Source organism: Pundamilia nyererei, unplaced genomic scaffold (assembly GCF_000239375.1).
Source record: "Pundamilia nyererei isolate P.nyererei 1_Seehausen unplaced genomic scaffold, PunNye1.0 scaffold00091, whole genome shotgun sequence".
Classification (NCBI taxonomy): Eukaryota; Metazoa; Chordata; class Actinopteri; order Cichliformes; family Cichlidae; genus Pundamilia; species Pundamilia nyererei.
The window spans coordinates 982,734-989,645 of NW_005187492.1; positions in this window are offsets into that span (position 1 = coordinate 982,734).

The following is a 6,912-nucleotide window of genomic DNA, read 5'->3' on the forward strand; positions in this document are numbered from 1 at the left end:
GGATACACACAGACTGCCAAGCCATCACGTAATTAATTGGCAACCCAGCATTTGCATTCCTGCTTCCTCTCTGTCAAAACTGGACATGACCATGACATAAGGATATTTTGCACTGCGAAACAGGGTACAAATGACGAACAGAGCAGAATATCAAAACAAGAGGCTGGCATCATTATGTACTGCTTGTCTTGACTGATGCTCTTTTATTGATTCTCATTTCATCACAAGATAACAAGAAACAAACAGTCTAATTCTTCAAAAGACGTGTCCGAGCTCTCGGGCCATGTTTCTATTATACTGAAAATGTAAACTAAGGATTGTGATCATACACAATATGTGCCGGATAACACGTTAATTAGGTTAGCTTTAGAAGTGCTGTAGGTGGATTTTGTTACCTTTTGACAAATCCTTATAGCTGCTTGCAGTCTTAATGTTAAGCTAACCAGCTGCTGGCTGTAGCTTCATATTTGGCATGCAGACACCAGTGAGGTATTGAGCTTCTCTCAGCAATAAAACACATGAGCATATATCCACCCACCCACCCAAATGTCGACATTTTCCTTTAAAAGATTTCTTTCCGTTTTCTTCTTGGCATGTTTAGTCTCCTCAAACTTTTTTTTTTTTTTTTTTACAGATACTTAGAGGTTAATCGATTTCCCTCTCATCTAGCACCAGCTATACCAGAACTGCCCACATTTTGACCCCACTCTCTTTTGTATAGTCTCATCCACTTATTAAACCCTGTCTGGATGCAGACTATCGGAACAGTATGGGAAGATGATTTATATCTCAAAATAGCAGAGGGTGTTCGGGTTGATTTAGGTGCTTTTCCATCTCTGCTTGGATGAGGCTACTACAGTGTAAGATTTTTTTTTTCATGGATATCATTTAAATAAGGTCATGCTGTTGAGTATATATCTCTTAGAGATTCATCCTGCCTGAGATGGATGTTGTCAATCTTCTCCCTCAGAATGAAATCAGAGTGAAAAACTTATACAGCTCAAACATTATGATTTTTTTCCAGGCACAAATTCACCAGGCTCACTAGCATATAATTAATTAATATAATTAAGCCCACACAATAATTTGACATACAGCTGAAAGGGCATGAGATCATTTTAGAAATATGAAGTTATTTCAAATAAAATTTTCCTGCCATTTCAAATCATATTTTAATCAATGGCCAAACTTTACATCACTATTATTTATTTTGTCGCTGGTGCTGTGCACTCCGTATTTGCTGCGCACGCTCACTTGCCACTTTATTAGATTTGTTCAGCTGATTGTTTACAAAAAATCTAATCAGGCAACCTCTGGGTGAAAATGCATTGTTGATGTCAGAGATCAAAGAAGACCAGACTGCTTCAGAAATGATAGAAAGGTAACAATACCTCAAATAACTACCAAGGTATGCAAAGAAGATCTCTGAATGCGCATTCAACCTGGCATATCGGCTTCAGATGACAGGGTCAGAATCTGAAAACATGGATCCATTTTGCATTCTGTCAACAGTTCATGCTGCTTTTGGTGCAATGGTGTGGAGATATTTCCTTGGCATGTATTGGGCAAGCATTGTTTAAACACAACACATCCTACCTGCGTATTGTTGCTGACCAAGTCCATCCTTAAATACAGTGAAGCCATCATCTAATGGCTGCTTCCTGCCAGGGCTCAGATCATCTCAAACTGGTTTCTTGAACATGACAGTTTACTGTACACAGGCAGCCTCTACAGTTACTGGAACAGGAGATTCGGATTGTGGTTGTGCAGCCAACAAATCTGCAGAAACCCTAATGCTGTCATTTCAGTATGGCCCACATCTCTGAGAAATGTTCCCAGCAACTTGTCGAATCCCTGCTATGAAGAATTAAGGAAGGCACAAGGTGATCCAGCCTGGTACCTATTAATGTCACGGCTGGCGGGGTGAGCCGTGTGGTGTTGGAGGAAAAGGAGGACCCAAAATGCGGCAGTGACTGATGATTCGAGTGATGTTTATTTACAAGTGGTGGAGTGGCAAAAACAGGCAGTGAGGCATGACAAAACAACTAAATGACAAACCTGAGACCATACAAAAGGGGTGCGGGGCAGAGAGACGCAGAGACAGGAACAGGAACACCATAGAACGCAGACGACATCCACTATATATACACACACACATACACAAGGTAATCGGGTAATCGCACACAGGAGGGAAGAACAGCTGATCTGAATACACATGATGACTGGAGGACACAAGCTGAACACAATGACAACAGACACAGACCGTCAGAATAGAACAGGAAATCCAGAACACGAGCCTTCAAAGTAAAGCAGGAAACACACAGACTGATTTACAACACAACACGGGGACATGAGCAGAGCACCAAGGACAGACACCAGTAGGGCTGAATATACACCAAACTTCAGGTTCAACCCTAAACTAGTACAAAATCAGAATAAACACAAAACGCTGGGTCAACGACCCAGGACCATGACAATTAAAGTGGTTGGTGATCCTATCATAAACATACCATAAAGAAAGACATCTACTTCTAGTTTTTAGAAATGTCCTGCTAAAAAGCTGGAAAAAAATGTACATAGTAGTTTAAAACATGAAAAGACTGTTCGGTAGTTCAGTAGAAGCTCACAACAAGCACGCATAGAACTGGTTACTTCCTTGACGTGGAAGCAGCATCCATCAGCTGGTCCGTGTGGCTGTGGTGGGCTTTACAATAAACTTGACATGACAGCTGTACTACCAACAGACTCACAGAGACAATGTTAAGATGCAAATCTGTGTTATCTTTATGATATTTTCCTGGCACACTTTGGGCCCCTTGGTAACAACTAAACATTGTTTAAATGCCATAAGCCTACTTGAGTATTATTGCTGACCATGTCCATCCCTTTATGACCACAGTGTACACAACATCCAGTGACTGTACTCAAAAGGCCTCCACAGTCACAGATCTCATTTAGGATGTGGTGGAATAGGAGATTCACATCATGGATGCGTAGCTGAAAAATCTGCAGTAACTGTGTGATGCAATAATTTTAATGTGGGCCAAAATCTCTGAGGAATGTTTGTTTTTTAAATCTAAGCACACAGATGAAGTAAGGTCCAGCTCAGCGCCAGTTCTGTACCTAATAAAGTGTCCGGTGAATGTATATTTCTTGTAGCTAAACATAAGATTGCTTTTCTTTCATTTTATTCATAAGCTGTTTTTTCTCTTATTTATTATATTTCTGTGTTAATTTGAAATTAAATGTCATTAAGACCAATTTTAACGTAAATGAATAAATACTAAACAAAGATGATCTGAATGTCATTCAGATTTATACATTTAACATAACTTAGAGAGACTTAAATGGAATTCAGAGATACACTAGTGCGTGACCTTAGCTTTAAGCAGAGTTTATAAGACTGCAAGAAAGTGCTCCACCTCCTTCACACTATACAGAAGGTGTAATGAAGAATGGCGTGAAAAATGTGTGGAATCACCTCAAAGATAGCATATGCTTTCATGACTTCAAATATTTCTTTGATGTCAGGGTTTTGCAGGTTTTTTTTCTTAATTGCTTTGACAGCATTCAATTCTCACAACATTTTTGAAGTTCTCAGCTCTGAAGGTGCATCTCCCAGAATATTTCATGCAGGCAGCAAAACACTGCAGATAACTTGCAAAAAGCTGTAACGTATCCAAAGTCCTTAATTCATTTAGCAAAATGAAGTGTTTGTGTCAATGAGTGAGTCACTGCCACTAAAATGACATGTTCCTTTAGCAGTGTGTAAACCAGGGTGGTCAAAATATTTTGATATCCTGTCAGGATGACGGTGGACAACAAAAGTATGTTCCCCATCTTCTCACTTACTTACTTACTGACAGTCTTGTCCTACATGTTTACACTGACACTGAATACCTGCATATAAACTAATGGACTGTTTGAGCAAATTCTTTTTCATTCCATTTTATTGAGTAGGACCAAAAAAAATCTGTGGTGTATTTCACATAACACAAACATTTAGATAATCAGAAAAGAAGCACAGTGGAAACAAATTAGAATGACTTATTACTGTGTAATTGTATCTTACAGAAATAAAACAGTGCTGAGAATACCTGGGCCTGCTGTACGCTTGACCACAGACTTTGATCAGACTCAGCAGTAGTAGCAGGGAAAGAAAGTGTCTCATTCATTCACTCTTCTACACTCTTCTTCTACTCGCCTACTTCATTAACTACACCACTGGGTTTGATTCCCTTTTGCCTTGAGATACGCTTTTTTATTCTTTGTTGGATAGATTCAGCAAAGAGCTGGAAAGGTTCTTCATATATTTTGGTCCATATTAACACGATAGCATCACACTGGTCTTGCAGATTTGCTAGCTGAACATTCATGATGCCAATCGCCCGTTTCACCACATCCCAAAGGTGCTCTATTGGATTTAGATCTGGTGACTGTGAAGACATCGAGTACCATGTTCATGGTTAGAAGAAGCCATCAGAGGATGGGTACACTGTTGTCATAAAGAGAACAAAAAGGCTAAGGGTACATCTTTCACCATCTTCCAGTGCTGTGATTGAAGGCATTCCCCAACTGTCTGCGAATGGTATTCATAGCCATGGATCAATGGTCATGATAATTTGCATAATGATCATAAAACTGACCTCAAGGCCCATTGTTAGTGAGTGGTGCTTGTTTCGATCATTATGCATTTGTGCTGTTTATAAGGTTGGGGAAATATGCAGTCAGCTGTGAAGAAGTCACTTGGATGAGCGACGAAAAGATTTCTCCCACTGGAAACGCTGCATCCAGATGAACAGAATGAACTTTTTAGGATCGCCCACACTATTACACCACCAGTAGCAGCTGGATCTGGGAGGATGGTTTCATGCTACCATGGTATTTATGCCAAATTCTGAAATCTAGACTCATCAGAGTCATCATCAATCGTCTATTTTGAAGTTTGGCCATTCTTTTCTGAACCATAACATTAACATTTTTGCCCACAGAACTGCTGCTTACTGGGTATTTCAGTATTAGCGGTTTCTGAAATACTTGGACCAGCCAATCCAGCACCAACAACTGTGTTCTATGTTTAAAGTCACTTAAATCACTGTTCTTCCACATTCCGATGTTCAGTTTCTCTTCAGCAGGTCATCTTGACTGTGTCTGCCTGTTAAAATGCACTTTGATACTGCGACTGGCGATTTGACATCAACAAGCAGTTGAACAGGTATACGTAATGATGTGGCCAATACGTGTATATTCTGCTGTCTTCTCCTTGATACACCCCCACATTCCTATAATCCTGCTCTTCACAGATAAGCCTTTGCCAACATAAATGTTTATCTGAGCACTCGCCTTGTTCACAAATAACTGTAACTCAATTGCACTTAAAGTTTTTCTCAGCTGCATTGGCCCAATTCCTGAATGATGCTTGAATTTTGCAAAATAATATGTGAAATCCTTCAACAAGGTCATTTTGTGCACATTGGAAAGAACGTTTCACATTCTTTGCAAGCGTTTGTAAATGTTGTACACACGAAAAGAAATGACTAAGTGCAGTTCTTTTGCTTTGCAAAGTAAAATATGAAACACTCTCGGGATTGTTAGCGTATATTCATTTTGATACACAGTAGCGAGTAATTCTTCTATTCTTTTCTTCTCAGAAAAATAACAGTGTTGTACAGTAAGTGTTCATTGTCAGTGAGCTTGCTTAGGACAAGACCTTTAGGAAATTAGAAGATGAAACCTCATGAGAACTTTTAGTTTTTGTGGCAATCATTTATTAATGCAAAAACAAAACAAAAACTGAAAGAAATGAAAGTCAAGATGGTTGGAAGGGTGTGAACTGTGAAAGGGGTCAAAGGAAACATGCAACAGGCAACATTTCTTTGTTCTTATCTTTCTCACACGATCAATAGAAGTGAAAGGGGAAACATTTTAAACACCTCCCCTTTCAAGTCCAACTTATTCTGTTTGAAGTCGGTATTGTAGTACTTAAAACAAGTGAGAGTGTGTTGGTATCTACACTCAGCTCCTCGTAGACTTGAAGAAATGCTATATTTTACAAGCGCACATGAAGAAGTTTACTTTTGATATATGAAGGGTCTAAATATGTCTACATCAAATGATAAGAACAGCTTACTGTATGCCTATGATAATGTGGTATTACAATAAAACTGTGCTGTAATGGGGAAAAAAAGAGCTAGAAGCGTTAGACACATTATGAAACTAATGAGAACACCACTTTTGTCACTTGAGTTCCAGAGTTGTTAGCAACTTTGAGTCAAGATGCATCACTTAAAATTAGATGTGGCAAGAATTTTTTGTTTTTATTTACCTTTCAGCACTACTACAGTTTCATAATCATACATATCACTGAAACAATGCACAGTAGTTTCTTTTTCTTTACCTATATCACTAATTAAATTCCTGAAATCTACTTCTCATTTAGAAGTCTGCACACTGCAGGAGACTGATGATCTCTTGTATTTCTCAGTTCAGTACCTTGTTGCAGTCACTTCGTCTGAAGTTGAACTTTATGGAGCTTTCTGGTAAAGCCAAGACACAGCCGGGTCTGTATCTTACTGAAATACACAATCGGAAAGTGCGAAGAGCTTCTGAGTATCCTGAATACCTCTGGCTGAGAATGATTTTACATGCCCATATCAGTGTGTGTTCCTGCCGTGTAGCTTGGTTCCAGACAGGTGCTGCATGCTCCAGCGCTGGACACACATCGCCTGTGAAGATGAAAACTCTCCAGTAGAGGCAAAGCAGAAAGCTTCGTGTTGGCTGAGGTCAATATAAACTGTTTGGGACTCCCAGGATCTTTCAATAGAAAGAGTCAACAGAGCTGTTTATAATCCTTTAGGCTGAGCTTCATTCTGTGTTCTTCCATGTCCAGGCCTTGCAGGGTCTGTTGCAGAG